At 51.1% G+C, this 24451-nt stretch overlaps 1 protein-coding gene across 15 annotated transcripts in view; it reads right to left on the bottom strand.

The window, feature by feature from the left end:
* Positions 1–24451, bottom strand: part of PTPRS (protein tyrosine phosphatase receptor type S) — a 164050-nt gene that overhangs the window by 108611 nt on the left and 30988 nt on the right. Inside the window, exon 1 of one of the 15 annotated variants that reach the window (XM_071577986.1) lies at positions 12303–12895. The exons of the other annotated variants lie outside the window; for them this stretch is intronic. The gene's annotated coding sequence lies outside the window, so the exon portion shown is untranslated. Of the gene's footprint in view, positions 1–12302; positions 12896–24451 lie in introns of those variants that run through there. 15 annotated transcript variants of the gene reach the window in all.

Here is a 24451-nt window from a genome sequence, read left to right on the forward strand (position 1 = left end):
GCCTCATCTCAAGTCCTGGGGGCAGTTTCGGGTGCCACAATATAAGAAGGATTTGAAGTTATGAGAGTGTACAACAGAGACCATGGAGATAGGGAAGCATCTGGACAGGAAGCCCAAGCAGAAGAAAAAGAGAGATGAAAAATCGAAAGGAAGAAAAAACATTCAAGGAAGTTAATTAGGAACATGTGGGTGCTTTATCAGTTCCGGCTCACGGTGCTGGACGGGTGTAGGATGTCACCAGCCCTCGCACAAGAACGACCTTCTCATTACAGGCGATTGCTGATCGATGGCCTCCATTTGTTATCTTCATCAGCACTCAGATTCTGCACTGAACCCAACACCAGGCAGCCTGATGGGATCTGAGGAAGGCAGTGGCAGCAGGACCCTCCTGGTGCTCCCCCCGGAGCTCAGCACACTGTGCAGGCACCACCCTGGGGAGGGGAGCACGAGCAGCCCCAGCTCCTGCACCACTCGGTTTTATCCCCAAGAAGGCCCAGTCCCCACTAACACGAGTTATAGAAATAACCCCAAAATCCCCAAACGACACACATGCACACACCTCATGCCAAAACCAAAGTACAAACTCTCTCCAAAGCACAACCTGGAAAATGTCAAGCAGCCACTACAGAGACAGGCAAGGGTCCTGCTCCCACACAGCCCACAAACCCCAGAGAGGCTCTGGGTGAGGATCACAGAGTTGGTCTGGATTTACACTGTGACAGAGGAAAACGTGACCCATCATCTTTAGGATCCCCCATGGCTGAGATGCAGAGCAACTGCCCTTGCTTTCTCATTCTGGAAGAGGCAACCACACCCCAGAGGCTGGAACACCTCGAGCCCACCTACAGGCAAGGCAAGAGCCTTGGGAAACAAAAAAAGAAAAGAAATTTCCTTCTTACAGCCTGTACACCTCATGGCCACTGTTGTCTGCACATCCCTGGGCAGCCAGGCTGGGAGATGCCACGGGATTATTGCTGCAGTCCCTGGGGAAGGATGGAGCTCACACACACTCTGCCTATCAGTGAAAAACAAACGAGAGGAAATAAAAGGAGTGAAGCAAACATGCAAAGTTTCTCCTAATTGAGAATCATTGTGGCAACAGCACAGCTGATGAGCTGTTTGGTTTCCTCACTGCCCTGGAAGAGGTAGAGTCGTGTGAGGAAGGGGCAGATGAGACAGGAGGGTGAGTGGCTGCTCAAATCCCCCTGCAAGTGAGGACGGGCTCAAAGCCACAGTAAGAAGGATAAAGAGGCTTGTCTTTCTTTGTCCACAGCGCAGAGCTGGCTTCATCCCCACAGCTTGCATCTTGCTGATTAGTGACCAGCAAGGAAAGCTAATCAAGGTTATTAGTAAGTGCTGTCTTCCCTGGGTTTTGCAGTGCCTGCCTGGGAGGACACAGGGCAATGTGGCTCCCACAGCCACCGGCCCATCAACACCTCCAGATGTCTTTTTGTCCACCCCAGGATCAAGTGTCTTGCTATCAAGCCACACACAGAGTGCACCCTTGGGCACCAAGGGCACAAGGATGTCACTCCTGAGCCTCCCCTCTCTAGTTCACTCTGCCTTCTCCTTCAGCATTCACTCCCTCCCCACCTCCCTGCAGGCGCTTCAGCCCTGCCAGCCAGCACAGGGGGTTAAACTCCATAAAGAGGATTTGGTTTTGAGCTTGCAAGACAGAAGATGAGCAAATCTCTTCCCTTGCTCTGGCAGGAATCCTGTGTCTCAGACCCACCAGCCAGGGGAGATTAAGACAGGAGGAGAGAAAGAAAAAAACCCACCCATCTTTCGCTGCTGTGATCTCATCTGAATTGAAGAGCTAAGCTGGGAGGGTGCTGGGTTGCTGCCTGGGCTGATGGAGCCCTGCAGACCAGCAGACACCAGAACAGACTGGAGAGAGTCTTAGGCTGCCCTGCTCAAGGTCAGCAATGGGGTGAGGAAGCCACATCCACGCTCGGTGCTTGCTTTCCCTCTGGTTTAATTCTGGGCTGTCTCTCTAGGGAAGCCTCTGGCTCTTGTCACATCCTTGCAGAGAGTCCCAGCTGCAGTGGGTGCCTCCAGCAGGTACCTTCATGCATTGACTGAAGTCCCACAAACCCCATCAATGTGCAGCAATGTCCAGATGACACAAGCCAGGAGTGCTTCCAAACCCAGCAGCTAAGCCAAGCAGGGCTCTGCTGCCATCTTCATCTTCCATATGAGATGCAAAATTAAGAGGCTGCTAATTAGGCAGAAACTGGGAGTAACACCATCCTCACGATCTCACCCAGCTGCTTTACCTCTATTAAACATGATATTCTTCCCTTTCTACTCCACACAGCTGCAGCATCATAGTCCTGCCAGGCCAACAGAGGTGGCTGCTTCCACTGGATGGGAAACAGCAACCCATGGCAGCCCAGCCACACCAGGGATGCATCAGAGCTGGCTTAAAACATTTATAAGCATTCAGAGATTGATAACATCCCTCCTAGAGCAGGCTGCAGGAAAGGAGCTCATGAGAGCACCATGGGAGCACCTTCCCATTACCCAGGATTCCAGAAGTCTCCACCTGCTCGGCACGTCGCTTTCTATTTGACTTGAAACCAGCATAAGGGTTTTTTTTTTTTTGACAAGCTTCTGAGATCATCTCGGTGTCTTTGCAGCAGTCAATCATGGCAAGGATCAGGCAGGGGGATTTTTCCGAGCAGGCTGGCGGAGTGTTCACGGCAATGTTTGCAATGCCGAGCGGCAGCACCCGCAGGAGCAGCCATGAATTAAACATGGGAGAGGATTTACTCGGCAGGTGAGGCCCATCAGCACGCACTGGGCTGTGCCTGGCCAGGGAGCAGCACGCTGGGTGTCCTCCATTTGCAGCAGGACGAGGAGGAGCAATGCCTTGGAACGGCAAATGCTCTCCCTCTTGCTGAGCAGGAGGTTTGCAGGGCCCCGACCCCTCTGCCTGCTCAGCCAGCGCTCGGGAATGACTCGCCCGTCCTCGGAGGCACCGAGCCAAGCAGGAATGGGGCCAACAACAAATCTTCCCTCGGACACGCAGAAGCCACCATATTGCACAGAATGCCTTTATTGTCACTGCACCATCTGGAGTTGCCAGGAAATGCAACTTTTTTGTCTCCATCAATTACCAAAGGGAGAAATCTGCTGTCCCTGAAAGGCAAAACTTCCCATTCTCTCCTGGCAGCAGGAGAAGAGATGGGTGAGCAAGAGCTGAGCCCTCCACACCATCAGGCTGTAACCCCCTGAGCCCCCACTGTCTCTGCTTTTGGGAAAGGATCCATGGCCGCCTCTTTGGAATCCCAGAATGGCCTGGGCTGGAAGGAACTTTAAACATCATCTTGTTCCAAAGCCCTGGCATGGGAAGGGACACCTTCCACTAGAAGGTGGAAACCATCCCAGCTCAGACCTGTCAGCACCACTCAGGGGTTCCATCTTGCTGGAAAATACAGCGTCTTGTGCTTAAATTTCCTAAACCCAGAGGAGATGAGAACTCTCCAATACCCATTTTTAGGAAGGCCAGGCAGGCAGGGACCAGGAACAGCCCAGGGATGGAACACCATCACTGCAGGTTTTTAGGAAGGCCAGACATGATCTCTCTCTGACAACTTGCAAATGTATGATGCAGCCTTGGGCCAGCGAAGAGGGACTAATTGACCTCCCAACCTCCCTTCTGTCATTATTTTCTATGATTTTACAACCTCTCTAAACGTTTCACTTATCCTGAGTCAGTTCCTGCTGCATCCTGCTCAGCAGCAGCAGTGCAGCACCTTTCTCTGGCCACACCACGTGAGGGCAAAGCTGCTGCAGGTGCAGGGATGGTCCCACCACAGGGGCAGCACACGGGGAGGAAAATAAGGGGTGGAGGGAACCCCAAACACCTCTTGCTGAACAAAACAATGCTAAGAAGCATCTCACACCCCATAACCTCAGGCCTGTTTGCTGGCCTGAATTAAGCCCAGACACCAAAGGCGATACCTCATGGCCAGGGTGCTCTTGCCTTGGAGGGGTCAGTGTTTCCAACAACAAGGACACCAATTAGAGCTTTTAACGATGCAAGCCCAGGACCTTGCTGAGCCCTGAGCAGCCTCTGCCCAGAGCTGTCTCTGCTAATGACCCCGAGATGCAGCCGAGCGATGGGTGCTGGGCTGCCCGCGGTATTTGTGACAGTCGCAGATTGCTTCTTTCCTCCCCATAATGATGCCCCCACGTGCTCCCTCCCCAGCACGAGTCTGTGAGTGCCCTGCCACTCCTCGGGGAGAAAGCACCAGCCTCCTCCCAGTGCCTCCAGGAGCATCAGCACGTCTGGGAGCAGCAAGGCTGGCTGCCAGGGAGGGATTTGATTTTAGTTTTAAAGCCTCCCCCCAGCCCTTTCCCACTACAGCCTCGGCTCGAGTTCTCTCGTTAATCTAATTGTTCTCCTAATGAAGATCTGCAATTCCTCAAACATTAATTACCAACGGCAGCAGCAGCAGCAGCTGTGGAACAAGAGCTCCCTGTTCCTAATAATACGCTTCACACTTTCGCCTGCCACAGCTCAATTTAGCTTTGCGTGATTTGGCTGGGGGCAGATAAATAATATTCCAGCTATGGGGCTCTGCAGACAAACCCAGGAGGAGGCAAAGCTCTCCCCACACCCCGGGTGCTTCAGAGCATCACAGGTCCTCAGCTGGCTGCTAAAATCCCTGTTTCATTCCACCTGCAGCACCCTGGCCCAAGGCTGTGCCTCCATCAGGCACCGTCTCGGAAGGTGTACAGAGATCTGAAACAGCAGGGAGGGGAAGATGGGAGGGAAAAAGAGGTGCTACATCCCCATCCCCATCCTCCCCATCCCCATCCCCATCCCCATCCTCCCCATCCCCATCCCCATCCCCATCCCCATCCCCATCCCCATCCTCCCCATCCCCATCCTCCCCATCCCCATCCTCATCCCCATCCCCATCCTCCCCATCCCCATCCCCATCCTCCCCATCCCCATCCCCATCCTCCCCATCCCCATCCTCCCCATCCCCATCCTCCCCATCCCCATCCCCATCCCCATCCTCCCCATCCCCATCCCCATCCTCCCCATCCCCATCCTCCCCATCCCCATCCCCATCCCCATCCTCCCCATCCCCATCCCCATCCCCATCCCCATCCCCATCCTCCCCATCCCCATCCTCCCCATCCCCATCCCCACAATGAGCACTGTGGCAGTGCAAATAAGCCAGCAAGAAAGGGAGAGCATGGGCTGGGAGGGAACACAGCAGTAGGATGGGCTTGGACTGTTGGGAATGAGTCAGGGATGGAGGAGGAGAGAAAGGGGAGAGCAGCTGAGGGAGGATGAAGCTCCAGCCATTAGTTGTTTCACTCACACTAAAATGGAAAATAAATGAAGGGAAGGTTAGTGGGGATGGCGACAGTCAAGTAGGACCACAGGGCTGGGGAAGGCTGCACCTGGTGGGATTGCATGGATTCCACAATCCCAGGGCCCTGGGCATGATCCCATCATGCCCATAAAGCAGCAATGGCTTTGGCTACAGCTCTGGAGATGAAGGAAAAACAAGCACACAGGTGCAGAGCCAGCAGCAACACTGTCACTGCAATGTGGGGAGGCCCTGGCACAAGTTTCCCAGACAAGCTGTGGCTGTCCCACCTCTGGAAGTGTTCCAGGCCAGGGTGGACAGGGCTTGGAGCAACCTGGGCTAGTGGAAGATGTCCCTGCCCATGGCATGGATGAGCTTTTGAAGTTCCTTCCAACCCAAACCATTCTAAGACTCTGGGGGGCAGCTTATCTTTTCCACACCCCTCATCCACCATGATCCATAACACAAGTCATGGAAAAACACCCTTTGTGCTCACTAAGGTCAACCCATTCCAATCCATCATCACCTCCAGCTCAAGGGCACACGGAGGGAGTGGGGAGGAAGCCATGCCCAGGCAGAGCAGAGCTGCCAACCAGGTCCCTCCTTCCAAAAAAAAAAGAGGCTGAAAACCACGGGTGAGGAGAAGCAGCTGGAACGACCAGAGCCAGGAAAGCTGCAGTCGCCCCTCGCGCCAGCACCGAGCAGCCAAAAATACACAAGGGGAACAAAACAACGCACACACACACAAAAAAAAAAGCCCACAAGAGTTTTCAGTGACAAAAGCAAACAAATAGATTTGTGAATAAATATTGATTTGACAGGAAGTGAGACAAACCCTTCCAAAAACATTCGCTGGCACCGGGTCCCTCTCGCAGCACAATGAGCAGCCTCATCATTTCATGGGTGCCTCTACACAGGAGGCAGCTTGAGCTGCTGCAGGGTATTGGTGTGTGGGGTTTATTGGGCTCCTCTGTGCCAGGCACTGGCATCATCTTGAGAGAGCTCAAGAAATAAATAAATGGACTGGGGAGCCTGTGCTGGACAAAGTGAGCACCACAGTGAGGAAAACCCCCACTATTCACCCCAATACCTCTCCAGGACAGGGAGAGGTGGCCAGTTAATGCTCTCCAGCATTACAGGCTCAGTTTGGTCTGAAGGAGTTAAATTTTCCTTCAGCCAAAGCTCAAGGCTGAGTCAGACCCAGAGTCAGAGGGTGATGGGATGCTGCTCCACTTGCTTTTCCTGACCACAAACACATCTGCACATACCCTGATCCTCCACAGACAAACACACAGGCCTTTCATCCCAGGAAACCCCCCACAGCACTGTTGCTTTGCAAAAATTAATTAACATGCCCATACTGGGAATTTCAAGACTTGGTTTCCACTACAAAGCAGCATCTCAGGGGGAGATGGGTGGGAGAGATGGGCACTGGTTCCTCGATGGCAGTGCTGGATTGTGGGGGGAAGCCCAGACCCAGCACACACAGGGACCTGTCCTTCCCCTGCCTTGCAGAACCCTTCAAACAGGGTTAGTACCTCCTGCTGAACCCCACTGTGCCTCCTGTAGACCCTCAAGAGCCACACTGGTGCAGTAAAAAGCACCAAGACCAGCATGAATCATATCTGGTGGCTTCCCACTCAGTTCCCAGCCTATGAAATTCAATGGAAGGCAACAAGTGGCAGATTTCAGCTGATTTACCCCCAGAGTCACCATGTCAGGGGGGTTCAGGTCATTGCAAACCGGCTGGAGATTGTCAGAAACACCCTGGACAAGGTGTAGGTGCTGCATCCTGGAGCTCATCAGGCAACAGTCACGGCTGGCACTGGGCACAAACGTGATTCTGAGGTGAGCATCTCAGCATGGATCTCACACACCTCCAAAAAAAGGCTTCCTTTGTTCAGCTTCTCCCAGCACAGCAGAGAAATCCCAGTGCTGTGAGTGCCGGGAGGGGCCGTGACGCCGCGCGCGGCTCTGCTGCTCATTCTGCTTTCAATGAGTGAATTAGCAGCCAGCTGACTCGAACATCCCCTTATCTCTGCACCGAGCTCACTGCTGAGGATTTGCATAATTTTAATCTTTCCCACCAATGAGCATGAAAAAATTAGTTTTCCACTATTTTATCTTCTGTTTGTGTTCAATAAACAGAGCTGGCAGCTTTGCTCCATGTATTTATACTGGGAACTGTGAGCAAGAAGGAGGGGGAAAATCTTCTTTCTCCAGCACTTGGCCAGGTGGAGGGTTAAACCAGAGGAGTGAGGCTGGGGGAAGGCTCTGCAAAACTGCTCCACAAACTGCAGCTGGAGATGGACTTGAAGCCCAAAAATCCTTATTCAATCCCAGTTGTTTTCTCCAGAGTCCCCTTCCTATCTCCCAGCTCCAGCTGCCAGGCCTCCTCCCACCATCAAGACCTTCTCAAGAAAAGATTTGGCTGGACTCGCCCTCAAAACAGTCTCCAGATCCCAAGAACACAAGAATTCCAGGGATGGGATAGGAAGTGAACAAACAATGATGTCCCACCTGGAAAACCTTCCTGTGTATTCACAGGGAACTGTGCAAATGTGGGGACAGGGTCACTCCAGGTTCCTGCTCACGTTTCTGCACCTCAGGAAGGTTTGGGCTCCTTCTTGATCTCAGCTCTGCAAGCCCAGTCATGCTCAGCAGTGCCAATTCCAACCCTTTGCCAGCCCAACCTCACACCTGTCTCTGTTTGCAGGATCCTCCATCCCTCTTCGTGGAAAGAGGGAAGGGAGAGGGAACCACACAGAAAATCGCTGCCACCAACGCAAAGCTTGGGGTGTTTTTTCGTTTAACGCTTTAAAGGAAAAGCACACACCAAATATTAAGCTTGTCCATATAAAAAAAAAGGCACTTAAAGTAAAAAACTCCTGCTTTTGCCCTTTCTGCTGCAGGATGAAAGCATCATTTTAAGCAGCATGAAGCAGCAAGGGATGTACATTGAGGTCCAGATCCCACACTGAGCACTTCAGGATCACCTCTGGAACTAAGGCTGCTCTGAAGGAAAAGGACATGAAGAGAAAACTGAGGCTCTCCCTGCAGGTTCCCCACTCATGAGCAGGGTGGTTTAAATGCCTTTTCTCCCTGTGGAGCCAAATACAGGTCAGGGCACACACCAGCCACAGGCAAGGGCACATTCCCACCATCTCCAGTAATCCCAGACCAGCCTCTGTCCAGGTGTTGCAAAATGGGGAATATGTAACATTTTCCTTAAGAAAGGATGTTCTTTGATCTTTGAACTTGATATACTTTCAAGACTAATCAACAAGAAGGGAGACTTAATCCATGAAACAAAGAGCAGCCAATAAGCTCTAAGTGATGTCCAGATGTTACAAAAGCAAATGACTTGCTGGTGGAATTGGCTTGTTAAGGTTTAGGGCTGGACACGCTTCAATGATCTCAGACTTAGGGGGAGGTTAACAAAGCTTGGAAAGAAGGATGCACCACTAGTGGCCACAAAGAATGCAGAATTTACGGGCCACAAGAACATCTGACAGAACTCCCAAGATAAGGAAGAAATAATAAAGCCAACTCAGCAGCTGTGCTGAAATCAGCTCCAATGGGGTAAAAAGTAATTCTGGCATGGGGAGATCTTGACCACCAACTCACAGACCACTGAGCAAGAAACCCTCTGACCCAGAAGAAGACTGAGCATGGGGACTAACAAGCATGAGAAGCTAGAGGATCATTAACCAATAGAATATAGAACTAATTAGTAAGAGGACTCTATAACTTGTGGCCAATGAACACTAACTCCTTTGTTGGCTCAAATGTATAAATAGTAAAAAGTTGGAGTGCTTGATTTGAGGCATCCCACTGAGCACCCAACTTGGTCAACCTTGAAATAAATCATCAATGTCTCTCATGTGTCATTATTGGCTTGTTGCACACCAGGTAACAAATATGGTCTTGTGGATAACATGGGAGGAGGCCCAGGGAGGTACCTTGAGAGGCAGGTTTGCCCCAAAAATGCAGGGCCTAGTGGCAGTGGGGTGACTCACAGGACTGGGCCCCCCCTTTCTGGGGCTGAGGGCTGCCCTTGGCACCTGCTGTGGGTCCCCCATAAGCAGCGTGGAGAGGACAGGGCACAAGGAGCCTGGGGCAAGGTGGGTGCAGCCTCCCCGAGGAGTCCATTTCTCCTCTCCCTGCAGCTCTTCCTGCTCATCCTGGACTCCACATGGCCTCTCCCTGCCACCAGCTCATCTGCACCCAGAGGTGCAATTACCTTCCATGTGTTCTCTATTTATGCTCTAGGAACCATGTAATTTTCTAGACCAAAACCATAATTAAAGAGTTGGAGTGCCCTGGAATGGAGCCCTCTCTCCTGCCACCACTCTGATCTTCTCTAAAAATACCCCTGCACGGCAGCCCCGTGCCAAGGGTCAGCTCACAGCAGGGCTGAGCCAAGGCAGGAGGAGCAGCCCTGCTGGGATGGGTGTCCTGCCAGGGGAATGCCCCCAAATGCCCCCACTTTGGCCCCAGGAAGGGGCTGCCCCAAGGGGAACCAGCTTTGCTGCCATGGGGGCTGCAAGGGGTCGCTTAAGCAAGGGAAGGTCAATTCAGATTTACCTTCTAATGCGGTTTATCCAACCAATTCTAAAGCCTTGGGCAGACAGACTAAGTGAGAATTAAGGGGACTTTGATGATCACTGCTCTTCCAGCACAACCAGTCTGGGGTTGCATCCAGTTTATTTCAAGACAATCCAGTCTTCCAGACGAGATGGAAGGGCACGTTTGCACAGGGGAAGATCATACCCCAAAGACACTGAGTTTTCCCTGGAAAACAACACATCAAGCTGTGACTGCACTCCAGCCCCAGGAGGAGTTGAAGAGTTAGGAACTTTTCCAATCAGAGCGTTTTCCCAGGTGCAGGAGGTGCTGATGCTGCAGGGCTTGGACAGACTGATGCTTCTCCAGCCACCACCAGCCAAGAGGGCTCAAAGAACAGCTCTGGAGGTTAAAGAAATCTGGGGGCAAAACAAATGGCTGGGGAATAAGTCATGAGAATGTGAGGGCTGACAGACACCCAGACACACAGCCTGCACAGGAGACAGGCAGCTTTGCAAAAGGTGAGAGGCAACCCAGGCAAGAAACCCTCTCTGCTCATGAAATAGAATTATGAAATCCCAGATTGGTTTGGGTTGGAAGGAACCTTAAAGCTCATCTCATTCCAACCCCCTGCCACGGGTAGAACCTTCCACTAGAGCAGGTTGGTCCAATCCCCACCCAACCTGGCCTTGAGCACTCCCAGGGATGGGGCATAAAGGTAGCACAGAGGAATCACAGACTATTCTGAGATGGAAGGGACCCACAAGGATCATTGAGTCCAACTCTTAAGTCAATGGCCCACAGAGGGGATTGAACCCATGACCTTGGGATTATTGCAACCAAGTTTTAACCAACTGAGCTAATATCAGGGTCAAGCAAAGCAGGAGCTCAACAAGCACCCAGCACTCCCACCCTACTGTGGGCAGGAGGCATTGGGAGCCAAATCCTGGGTGGGCAGAGCTCCATGTGCCCACTGCTCCTGCCCTGCTTCAGCTACCCCAGCCAGAGCAGCTGCACTGGGGCCCATCCAGCCCTCCCCTGCCATAGCTGGGGGTGCACTGGCAGCACATCCTGCTGGTGGCACATCCTAATGGTGGCACATCCTGCTGGTGGCACATCCTAATGGTGGCACACCCCACTGGCAGCACATCCCGCTGGTGGCACATCCTAATGGTGGCACACCCCACTGGCAGCAGATCCCACTGGTGGCACATCCCAGAGGCTGCTGCTCCCCTCCAGCTCCAGTTTGCCTCACCTGCTTCCTGTCTGCCAGGGCTGCAGCCTCTGCCCACCAGCCCCACTCCCACCAGGGCTCTGGGGAGGCAATGGGGTCCCACAGCTGCACGTGTGTGGGGAGGAGGAGGAGGGATAAGAACAATAACACAGAGCAGGGTGAGGAAAACAAAAGAGAAGCAAAAACCAACTCTGAAACAGCCCCGGGGCAGAATCGCTCGCCTGGACTTGCTGTAATTACACTCCTACTGCTGAGTACAAAGCTCCTGGCTTGGCCCTCTCATAAAACTGGGAGAAGGAAGGTGAAAGAGATGGGTTTTTTAAAAAAACAATATCCAGAAGGGTCAAAACAACCTTTTAACTTGTCAACCAACAAGTTCAAACAGGATTGCAGGTACTGCTTTCCATACCTTCCAGGAAGAGACATCCAGACCAGCCATCTGAGCTCAAGTCCTCCAGGCCTTTACGGTTGTTTCAACAGCCAGAAAAAACAAGGTAAAGGTATTGGCAATCTACCCCAAAACCACTTCCTGGCAGGAGCAGCAGCCTGGACATGGCACTCCAGCAGGAGAAATGGAGCTGCTGAGCTCCCAGCCCAGCTCCAGCACCCCCTGTCCCTGGACAAACTGGGATGCCTTTCGGTGTGCTGGTTTCCACATCCTGCCCTGGAATCACGTCCCTCATCGCCTGCTCGTTTCCTGCCTGTGTGTGCCACATGGATGGCCCTGCCAGCACACAAACCAACACAAAACCCCAATAAAAACTCTTATTTAAGAGCCCTGCTCCTCACAAACCCAGGGCTGTAGCGTGAGCCTGTCTGAGCATCACCCAGGAGCCAAAGCATATATGGAGTTCCCAGGAGCCAGGTGGGGAAGGAAAAGCCAAGGGACCCTCCAAGTTTTGCCTTCACTTGTTAATTTACATGAAAATCTATGTCTGCTCTGATATAATTTTCTCCCAAGACTGCTCAGACCATGCACAGACTCCAAGTAACCAGTGAGCACCTGAAGGAGAAAAAAGCAGCATCCACAGAGCTTTTGGTGCTAATTTCAATAAATTCAGAGTTTCCTCAGTTCCTCTTGGCTTCGTGTGCCAGGCCTGTAAATCACTCACACCACCCCAGTGCTGCTGCTGCTGAAACCAGCAGCACAAGACCTTCCAAAAACTCACTGTTACTGCTTGAAGTGCTGTTTGCCCTCTCTCTGCTGGAACAGTCCTCATCACTGTCCTTGGGGATGTCCTGATGGGGTCCAACACAGGGCTCTGACAGTTCTTCCAGCACAGGGGATACTGAAGGATGCTCCTCTTCCTTCAGCTTCAGGGCTGTTTTAGATGCCCTTCAAGCCACCAAAGTAGGATTACCCAGTTCTCCCCTCAGGAGGGGTCCACCTGAAGAAGGACTTGGAGGCAGGACTTGCAAGCTGGTGAGTCTGGAGGTGCTTCCCTGAGAGCCCCAGTGGTGCTGAGTACCCCTGTTCTGTCCCAGCAGACCTTCAGAGGTTTGGCTTAAAGCTGAGTCCAAGCGATGGTTTTATTGCTCTGTCCTTGGTGCATCTGTGGGGACACATTTATGACACATCCAACAAAAAATCTGATTTTCAGGTTCTGAAGTCACAGCCCAGGGGTCTGGTGAGGACTTTTCCGTGTTTGCTTTCTGTGTTTTTCAATTCAGCTTCTTACACACTATTTACAAGGGAAAAAAGGTGTCTGAAGCAGCAGCTTAAAAACACAAGCATTTTTGTAAATCCTCCTCCCACTTCCAAGATTGTATCAACAAACGAAAGGAGGAGGCAGGAAAAAAACATAAATAGGAGTTTCACATTGACAGAGTCCCTTTGAACAATTTTCAAAGAGCTCCACTACCTGTTCTCCCATTTGATTTTGTTTTTTCCAGAGTATCTACAGCGTGTTCCTCCACATACCAAAGAAATCCACCAGTTCATCTCCCTTTTCTGAACTGTTCCTTGAAGAAAGCACCCCTGGGTCAGCAGCAACTGCAGCAACTCTTCAGATGTCTGCCCAGGACTGTGGCTGTGCCAGGATGTGATTCAAGGTTTGCTCAGCAGATGAGGGGTGGCACCTTTGGTGCTGAAGACCCTGGAGCCATTCCCAGCTCAGCTGCAGGTTTGCAGTGCCTGTTTCTCTTCAAGGAAGGGGTTGTCTTCCACCAAGAATATCCAGCATGGAGAAGAGCTGAGCCTTTCTCTTGTGTGGGCTCATTATGAGTGAAAGTAAGTAAAAATCTAAAGGAGACAGCAGATTTTGGCAGTTGAAGACATTTAAAGCATCACAGCCCTTTGTTGGATGCTATAACCTTATTTTTGAAGTGTTTCCAGGTATTGTCCTACTACACTTAGTGCTTATAAGGGACACATAAAGCAAGAGGAGTCCCCAAATCCCACCACAAACAGATTGCAGAGACCAGGGAGAAATCACCCCTTGAAATCAGCCCCTCCTGTACCAAACAATTTGTGCACCATCAAAGCAAGGAAATCCTTCTTTCATTAACCCACATCTAAGGCAAGAATTTCCCACTCAACCTTCGTGGTGCAAGGGGTCTGCCCCACACTAAAGCCTGGCAGCTGCAGCCTCCTGAAGCAAATTCCAAAGCCAAGGTTGATGCAATGTCTACAGACCTTCCTCTCCATCCTCCAAACAGAAAATAAAAATAAAATTCAACCTGCATGAGAGAGGTAGGTCTGGGACCTGCTCAGCTCATGCTGTAAGTGACAGTCAAGTCCACAGGACAAGCAAGTTTTGGATTATGATGGGAAAGCAGAGCCACAAACACATGAGCACAAACTGTAAATAAACGGGAAATAAATCCCATGGACATGGTGACAGCAGCCCCCACAGAGACCTTTATAAATTGCCTTTTATAGTAAATAACATGATATCAGGGTTTATGGGCCTCCCTGAGATGGGCATGGGCAGCACTGTAACCACCACGAAGGCATCTGTCAGGAAAAAGGCAAATCCATACAGAGTTTCTTGGTGCCCACAGCATTGCTCTGCTCTGCAATGGCAGGACCAGGTGGGGAAGAAGAAAGGACTGTGGTCCAGCATCCCCAGGCAGTGGGAAGCCCTGCTGGACAAGGGCATTTCCCATCATAGAATCATAGAATGGATTGGGTTGGAAAAGACCTCCCAGATCATCAAGTCCAACCCTTGGGCCAACTCCAGTCCCTTTACCAGATCATGGCACTCAGTGCCACGGCCAAGCTCAGCTGAAAAACCTCCAGGGATGGGGAATCCACCCCCTCTCTGGGCAGCCCATTCCAATCCCTGAGCACTCTCTCTGCAAAGAATTTTTTTCTGATCTCCAACTTCAATTTCCCCTGGCAGAGCTTGAGCCCCCCTTGTCCTATTGCTGAGTGCCTGGGAGAAGAGACCAACCCCCACCTGGCCAGAACTTCCCTTCAGGCAGTTCCAGACAGTGCTGAGGTCACCTCTGAGCCTCCTCTTCTCCAGGCTGAACACCCCCAGCTCCCTCAGCCTCTCCCCACAGCACTTGTGCTCCAGTCCCTTCTCCAGCCTCGTTGCTCTTCTCTGGCCCCGCTCCAGCCCCTCAAAATCCTTTCTGAACTGCCAAAGGGTCATGTAAATATTTGTGAATCAGGTTCCCACTATACCTTTCTCATGGTGAATGCACTGGTCAAATCAGTCTGCCTCAGTTTCCCCCAGTGCTGCATGAACAGAGGATGCTGAAGAGCTACTGAAGTGTCTAATTCACTGAAGATGTTTAAGTGCCTTAAAAACTTCTGAAGGAGCTGCTATAGGAAGGCATTAATTTAAATATCTAGTGGCATCAAACATAATGCCAGGCAGATTTGTTTCCATTCTTTTATAATACCTCAATAATCCTCAAGATAGTTTCATTGTTAATATTCCTGTTGTATATTTTATTAGGGCTTTTTAGATTGTAAAGTAAGGTAAACACTCCACATTTCTCTACCACCTACCAGAGAGCTTCTCAGAAATAATTACTTAATCCTCACAAACATCCATGGGGGGGACCTGTCCTGTTCCAGCCCCAGCACATCATCCCCTTTCCATCCAGAGACACCCCAGATCCTGCAGGCTGCAAAACTCCTCCCTCCTCCCCCGGATTTCATCACCAGTTATTGTTTCCTCTCCTTAAAGATCCACACAATGAATGCAAACAAAAGGAGCAGCTCCCTGGCCTGAGCAGCCCTGCAGAGGCTCAGGGGGTGCCAAACGAGTTATATTCCTTTAAAAAGGAGTCTATGCCACAGGAGGGGAAGATGTTGGAGAATTCTTTTAACTTTAGCACAGTAATGTTCCATACCTGTACCAGTGATTAATATGTACAAGCAGATGTCTTAGTTTTAAGAACAAGAGTTGTGTGCCAGAGCAAAGAATGGGAAGAGAAACACATTGTGACCTGATCACACAGCTGAGATACTCTCAAGAAAAAAAAGATTCATTAGAAGATCCAGAACCATACAAGGGAAATTTGGGGAATGGGATTCCCCAAACAACTACCAAAGACTCTCAAAAGACCCCTACTCATATCCAAATAAGTCCATGGAAATAATTAGCACATATGGATGTATTCAGGAAATGTAATAGTCATGTGACAGACATGTATTGGTGCTACAGCAGCAGAGGAAGGAAAGGTGTTCAATTTGCAGGTAAATCTCAGCTTGAGATAGAAGAGAAGAAACAAACCAGGTTTATTGGGTTGTCTTGAGGGGAAAAAAAGAAGAATGAAGTTTTCTAAGGTCTACAGTGAAAACCACCCTCCCCTCCAAGAAAATAGATGGGGAAAAAACCTGCAAGATCAGCCAGAGTTGCTGATGGAGAGACCCCAGGGTAAAGTCAGTTATTGAAGTTTTGCAACATAAAGCTTAAATTATTTATTATTGTGATTTTTTTTCCGGGAAAAAGAGAGGAACAAAGCATCTCTCTCCTCCAAAGTTAACAACTGTGCGACATCATCTGCACATTGTCTCCCTGTTTTATCTGCACCGCACAGCGCTGAGCAGATTCCACCCCAGGGCAGACACAAAACCACAGGGCCACGCTTGCTAATTATACCCTCTATTCTCAGTGAAATGGTTTATTTATTAGCTCTTTGAGCTTCCCTTTCATTCATTCTCAGTCGCAGTCCCGGCAGCGAGGGGCTCTCGACCAGAGGAAATGTCTGAGGTTTTCTCTTCTCCACCTTCCGCGCTCTCCCACAGCCTGAGCCGCTCGGCAGCACCGGCAGCCTCGGCGCTTCTAATTCAATAACGTGCAGTATAATTACTCCGTAATAACACCATTATCTTAACATTTACTCAGCAGCTGCGATCCCCTTGCAGCGAGAGGCGGAGGGAGAGCAGAGGGATTCTCCGGGGAGAGCCTTCCCATGGGAGGGACCCCCAAACTGGAGCCCCCAAACCCGAGCGAGCCCCCAAACCCAAGCCCCAAACCCAAGCAAGGCCCCAGCCCAGAGCCCCCAATCCAGAGCCCCCCAACCCAGAGCCTCCCAACCCAGAGCCCCCCAATGCAGAGCCCCCCAACTCAAGCCCTCAACCTGAGACCCCCAACCCGAGCCCCCAAACCCGAGTCCCCCAACCCAGAGCCTCCCAACCCAGAGCCCCCCAACCCAGAGCCCCCAACCCAGAGCCTCCCAATCCAGAGCCTCCCAACCCAGAGCCCCCCAACTCAAGCCCCCAACCCGAGCCCCCCAACTCGAGCCCCCAACCTGAGCCCCCAACCTGAGCCCCCAACCTGAGCCCTCAACCCGAGCCCCCAACCCAAGCCCCCAACCCACAGCCTCCCAACATGAGCCTTCCAAACCAGAGCCTCCCAACCCAGAGCCCCCCAACCCAGAGCCCCCAATCCAGAGCCCCCCAACCCAGAGCCTCCCAACCCAGAGCCCCCCAACTCAAGCCCCCCAACTCAAGCTCCCAACCTGAGACCTCCAACCCGAGCCCCCCAACCCAAGCCCCCAACCCACAGCCTCCCAACACGAGCCTTCCAAACCAGAGCCTCCCAACCCAGAGCCCCCCAACCCGAGCCCTCCAACTCGAGCCCCCAACCCAGAGCCCCCCAACCCAGAGCCCCCCAACCCAGAGCCCCCCAACCCAGAGCCCCCCAACCTAGAGCCCCCCAACCCAGAGCCCCCCAACCCAAGTCCCACAACCCGAGCCCCACAACCCGAGCCCCACAACCCAGAGCCTCCCAACCCAGAGCCCCCCAACTCAAGCCCCCCAACTCAAGCCCCCCAACTCAAGCCCCCAACCCGAGCCCCCCAACCCAGAGTCTCCCAACCCGAGGCCCCCAACACGAGCCCTCCAACTCAAGCCCCCAACCCAAGCCCCCCAACCCAGAGCCCCCAACCCGAGCCCCCCAACCCAGAGCCCCCATCCCAGAGCCCCCATCCCAGAGCCCCCCAACCCAGAGCCCCCCAACCCGAGCCTCCCAACCCGAGCCCCCCAACTCAAGCCCCCAACCCAGAGCCCCACAAACCCGAGCGAGAAGGAGTGCAGGGACAGGATGAACAGGAGGGACAGGAGGGAGCGCAGGGAGCGCCTCCAGCCCGGCCCGACCCTCCACTCCACCCCTGCCATCAGAGCTGCCAGGGTGGCCTGGGGATGAGGGACCGAGGGCTGTGCCATGTGAGGAAAGCCACTGACACAAACCCTGTGCTCCAGAGCCTCCCCAAAACCCCTGGTATCCATCAGGGAACTGGGCTGCAAATGGGCTGGGCAAGAGGGAAAGGCTCCCCACGGAGCCCATGGATACAACTGTTCTCTATGCGATAGGAAACGGCATCACCTCCTGCAAAGCCCTATTTAAATACAAGTATTAACCACTGTTACACTAGCCCAGCCATGGCTTGCTACAAAGCCTGGGTTTAATTCTTACTCCAGCAACCCAGCACATAAAGGTTTTCCACGTTTCACAACCACACATTTGGTAAATAGGGTAAGAAATTCTTCTAAAGCCAGAGACTAAAACTCCAATAAGTTGTGCAGCAAATGAGGCAGGAACAGCCTGTTTATTACCAGCCAGGGCCAACTCCAAGCTGGAAAGGCAGAATTCTACCCTACACGTAGGAATCACAGAATCACAGAATGGATTGGGTTGGAAAAGACCTCCGAGATCAGCAAGTCCAACCCTTGATCCAACCCCATTGTGATCACCAGCCCAGGGCACGGCTGTGCCCTGGGCTGGTGATCACAGTGGAGTTGGATCAAGATGTGGTGGATTCTCCCTCAGTGCCACATCCATAGAATCACAGAATCAGCTGGGTTGGAAAAGCCCTCCGAGATCATCAAGTCCAACCCTTGGTCCAACTCCAGTCCCTTTACCAGATCATGGCACTCAGTGCCACGGCCAAGCTCAGCTGAAAAACCTCCAGGGATGGGGAATCCACCCCCTCTCTGGGCAGCCCATTCCAATGCCTGAGCATTCTCTCTGCAAAGAATATTTTTCTGATTTCCAACATAAATTTCCCCTGGCAGAGCTTGAGCCCATCGTGCCCCCTTGTCCTATTGCTGAGTGCCTGGGAGAAGAGACCAACCCCCACCTGGCCAGAACTTCCCTGGAAAGGCAGAATTTCACCCTACACACAGGAACAGCCTGTTTATCACCAGCCAGGACCAACTCCAAGCTGGCAAGGCAGAATTTCACCCCACACGCCTCACCCAGCCCTTACTGGAGCTCAGGTGTTGGCACCTTCTGCCTCCTCACTGCGGTTTGCTTTGCTGTGCCATTTACACAAACAAGCCCACTGCATATTTAGAGAGAAATGTTCCTACATGTAGCAGAGAGCAAGCAAGTTCCTACAGCCCCTGCTGGGGCCAGCACGATTGTGAAGCCCACGAGGCCGAGCTCAGGCTCAGACAGACACCAGGGCCCAAAATCACACCCCAGACTGCAGAGAAATGCCAACGTTACAGAACAATTCACCCGCAGACGTATCTGCTCCATCCACACGCTGCAGCCAAGGGGGAAACACAGTTTATTTTGATTGATTATCCATCGTGTAAATGCAGAGCTGTAATTCCATCAAGCCATCAAAGGGATTGGGCAATTATATGAATCATGGGAGGAACGTGCGAGGGGTTTGTCGCGAGAAACTCAAAATGGCATTTCCTCTTATTATATTGCTGCATATTGGCTTGTTTTTTAATAATACACAGGCAGATTATTTTGGTTTCAAATTTGTTTACATGCCTCTCATACACCAATTCGCTGGGTGCTGCTGCTGCCAGAGCCCATCAGCATTAATAAGATGTTTTATGCTGCCTTCCACTCCACAGAAAATTTCCAAAGCAAACCAAGACTGGAACGTGTGATGAAAATCACACCCCAACCCCCTGGAAAAGGCTGAACCTTCTATAATCCAACCCTGTGTCACTCACACACAAGAGGAGACTTCCCACTTGGAGGGTATGATGCAGGATGCTACAGGGAGCTCTTGGTACAGCTCAGGTTTCATTATTTATAACGTTATATAAACCCTTTACTACTGAATAGATCACGAGCATGGACATAATTATATGTATGTGCATTATCATAATTAAATCTACAATAAAGTAAATCAGATGGTTTATGATACATTATCTAGAAACTGTTATGGAGTTTTTACACCTATTTAGCTCAGATTTAGTAGAAATGACAATCCCCAGCTGTAGGATATTCCCAAGGGAAGCTGCTGGTCTAGGAAGTTCAACTCCCTGTATATTCCTGATTTCTCTCCCCCGTGACTGGGGCAGAGGAGAACCCTTGCACAGTTCCCTGCAGCTCATCCTCCTCCTGCCCAGCAAAGGAGGAAATCCCAAATTCCAGGCAAAAGGCAGCAAATGCACAACCCCACTGGTGTCAGCGGGCTCAGGCTCAGCTGCAAAGGCACCTCCCAGCTCCTGGTTAAAGGAAAAATCATTAAGGGTTTGCAAGACTTGATGGCCAAACTCTCCCTGCCTCCAGTGGGAGCAGATTCCACCTCAGTTCCCTCTCTCCCAGCCCAGCAGGGAACTGCCCACAGAGAACTCCACTGAAGTCACTGCGATTCTTTGCTTATGATGGTTTTCTTTCTTTAAAGATAAAAATAAATCCAAGCACTCTGCTTGAATTGTGGGCCTTAAATCAGTGTTCACAATCTGACTTTTAGAGTCTTCTGGGGGGAAAAAAAGAGGAAAGAAAAAGCCATTCTGAGCTGTGGACTGAAAAGCCACCCAAGATAAACCGAAAAAATACTAAACATTGAACCATTAAGTGAGAAAATACTAAAACTTTGATGTGACACTTGGCTGTTTGCTGGCACTATAAACTATTGCACACTAAAAAAGTTTGTTAAATGCTCCATAAACTTTAACACATTGCTGAAACACTTTGAACTGAGAATTTTATTTGGCTATCCACAAACCCATGCTTGGTCACAGGCAAAGAACTGCAAATTCATGTTTTTCTCTAGAAATTACAGGTATGTTTTAACTTCTAGAGTTCAAAACAGCAAAAGGAATACAGGTGGATTTAAGAATTCCCTAAGGAGGCACCTACACCACGTCTGTGTTGGGAGGAGAGGCAGAGCCTCAAACAGAGATCAACTCTTTGGGGTTCAACCTTTCTCAGTATCTCTGACTTTTAAATTTTCAGGAAAGAAACCAACTTATGGAGACATCAGGCAGAGCCAGGAGAGCAGTGAAGCCCCAGAGGAGCTCTGCAAACTGTGGGGAAAACAGCACAGTGGAGTCCATGCTTCATCTTTTCTATATATTTGCCAGAACTTGCATTTCCAGAGCTATTCCAGATGATCTAAACCAGGGTGCAGTGGAGAAGCAAAACTAATCTTTAAAAAACAACCCCAGAAGTTTTAATATTAATGCCCATTCCTTGCCACAAAAAAAAAGAAAAAAAAAGCATCTTTCTCACAACTTTTGACATTTTTTTCCCCAGAGCAGGAGGGAAGAAAATCACCTCCCCAGAGTGGCAAGGTGTGAAACACAAGTCACCCACTCCCATCATCTTGCTCTCCACCAAAACTTCACACTGGACTCCAGACACTTTCCAAAGGTTTTTTTTTTTGTCCAACAAAACTTGCTGAAAACCCTAAAATCCCCAGCTGTCTTAAGCATCATTGGCTTTGCATAAAACCTAAAGCCACTTTGAACATGTCACTCATCTTCCCTATTAAGCCTAATGGAAACTGTGCCGTGGCTCCGTGCTGAGGGATGGACACGGATTGGGACGAGTCTCCCAGAGCCAAACTGCTCTCAGCCCCACAGGGCAGGGGACAGAGGAGGGGACAGCCACGTGCTGCCACCACAGGGCTGCTACAACGTCCTCCTGGTTTATGGCAAGCACTTACCCCACGAGGGAGAAGCAGGGACAGAAATTCATTTTGAATCACAACTCTACCTGTGGTTAAATCACTCGGATGGGGCGATTTACACGTTGCCGCCTCTCAGGGCAGTGCACAAAGCTCGGCACAGCCCATCCTTCATGTTGGGATATTGCTCTGGAATGCTGTCAGGAGAGTGTTTCATGGCACACGAGTGAGCTTGGCTGAGAGGAGGAACTGGGAGCTCCACCTTCAGCAGCACAAATGGACTCCTGGTAATGGACTCCAATTCCTTCCCCTCCAGGCAGGCAGTGCTGGAACCATCCAACACGTCAGGCTGGAGGCACCACTGAGTCATCCAGTTCAGCACCAGCAGCACCAAAAAGCAAATGCTTCAGAGAAATTACCTGCCTGGGTGAAGTTTTTCCTCCTCCAAGCCACCACTCCTTGGCAGAGGACCTGCAGCAGGACCAGATCAGTGTGGTGGGGCAGGGGACACTTGTGTACAGCCTCTTGAGGCATCCAAGACACCCAATCTGTAAATGCTGGAGGAACTGGCCAAATAACCCTATTTTCACTCTTCCATCCATACTCAGTGCTCCAGCTACAAGGCAGCACTCCCAGAAGACACACAAGACACTAAAATACAGAGGCTGGGGAGCAGGGAACCTTCCTGGCTATGAGGGCTCATTTCCATCAGGACTGGACCCACCTGGGACATCTGGAGCAGCCTGAACCTCTGAGAGTCCCTTCCAACCTAACCCATCCTAACTCTGATTTTTCCTCCTGCTTGGGGCTCCAGCCTTCAGGCCTAGTGCAAACACCAGGTCTTGGTTAGTGCCATAATCCCTTGAATCCCAGCAGCTCCCATTTCACAGAACAACACAGCTGTTCACTTCCCTGCTCACATTTTTACAGTCACTTCTTTCCTCCTCTCCCCCTCCCCCCAATTTCTCTGCTTTTTGCTGCTAAAGTTCAAATAAACACATTTTCAGTTGTAACTTTATCCCTTATTTTTCATTCTCCTTTTTTTTTTAGGCCAGTGTTTTAAGGCTTTCTGCCCTCAGAAACCCTGCAGACATGAGGCTTCCTGCACTGCCATGGCCCTCGGCCACCACTTTGTTTAACACAGAGAAGAAATCAAAATTCAAAAGGCAGTTCAACAGCCTTGACATTATGGCTACAGCAACATGAGAAAAGACAAAAGCTCCCCCAGTCCCAACACTCCTCAAGTGTCTCATGTTTTGCAGAACCTCCCTCATCTCAGTCCCAACGCTTCTTTCATTACACATGAATTTCCTATTCCTCCAGGCTTCCAATTTTCTCAATTTCTGCTGGAAAGGGGGTAAAAACAACACAAGACAGAACTCCCTGCCAGGCTGGGGCTTGTCCCTGCTGCACAGGGGGAAAGGAGCTGCATGGAGGGTACATCCTACACATTCTGTACGTCTTTCCTGCTTAGAACAAATCCAGCCCTGAACAAACCCGATGTCTGTGACACAAACGTGCAGCCCCAAAACATGAATTGAAGGCCTGGAGAGGTGACCTCCCTGCTACAACATTTCTAGGAGGCAAAGCCAGCAGACAGTAAATCTTGCAGGCAGATTTTACACATGGATTTGATCCTCAAACACGGTGCTGGTCAGAGATTGCATTTCACTGTGGCTGTTCCTCGAGGTCCCCATTTTGGCCAAGTCCTGGTGGCCTTCACGGCCATGCCAACAACCCTCCCACTCTTTGCAGGCAGGCAAGTGACATTTCCAACCCTGTACAGACACTGGGCACAGCAAGCTCTGGGAAAGGTGATCCATCCTGCAATATGCCCAGGAAGTTATTCCTGCACCAGCAAAGCTGCTACACCAGGAAAACCAGCAAATTTCCCCTTTCCAGACCAGGGCATATTGAACTATCTGCCCTCAGGGGGGGCTTCTAAAAATCAGGATTTTCTTTCCTACTCCTTGACTCAAGGAAATCAAGGGGTAGATGATATTCCACACCCCCTTCTCCTGCTCCAGTGGCTCCAAAGTTGATGATTCCTGGGACAGCTCATTTGGTGACCTCAGGGAAGGACGGATGGACAGGGACATGCAAAGTACCCAGATCCAGTAACAGAGCATGGGGAGAGGCTGCTGTTTGCTTCCTTAAGTAAAGGATAAAGTTTTAATTTAAGCTGATCTCTGGGGAGAGAAGGAGGTTATTGAATCCATAGGAAGCAGCAGGGAATGAACTGAGTGACCCTGAGGCCAGGCACAGGCAACCAGGATTCCCAAGGGTGACAAAGCTGGGGGGACAGATCTGCACCAGATTTGCTGTGGATTTTTTTCATCCCCTGCTCTGGACATACACATAAAAATTTCCCTTTTGCTGCCTCATGGAGCAAACAAATGTCATCTCTTTGGGAAAACTGGAAAGACTATTTTCTGCCCAGCCCTTCCCCCTCTCAGAATCCTTCCCCTTTTGCAGCTTGCAGCCAAGTGCCCCTAATCCCCAAATTCTCTCTGTACCTGCAGCAAGAGCTGAAACCCTACCCATCCCCTCCCCCAGCCCTCTGACCACACTAATCCATCCCACTCCTGGCCCTGCAGCCACCCCCAGCCCCACAGCAGCAAGCCTGGCACCAGATGGCCACTGACAAAGGCAGCATCAAGCATCAAAAAGCAATTCCCCATCACCCTGTCCCGACGGGCCTCGGGCAAGAAGGGAGTTCAAAACCCAACAACCTGAGCAGCATCCGAGCATCCTCCTGCCACTCTGACCCCGGGCACAACACAACGACCCTGGGCACAACAACCCTGGGCACAACGAGTGGCCACAGCCCTCGCTGGGGACACGGTGACAAAACTCAAACCCCACCGAAGGGCTGCGATTCCCGCTCGTGCAGCAGGGATTTAAACCAGGGGTCACTGATGGAAAATAAAAGGGATTTTATTTAAAAAAAAAATAATCAAACCCAAGCAAGACATCTGTGCTCCGTGCACACGATGGGCTGAAGCTGCATTAGCAACGACTTTGTTTAAAG

Source organism: Pithys albifrons, chromosome 27 (genome assembly GCF_047495875.1).
Source record: "Pithys albifrons albifrons isolate INPA30051 chromosome 27, PitAlb_v1, whole genome shotgun sequence".
NCBI classification, from domain to species: Eukaryota; Metazoa; Chordata; class Aves; order Passeriformes; family Thamnophilidae; genus Pithys; species Pithys albifrons.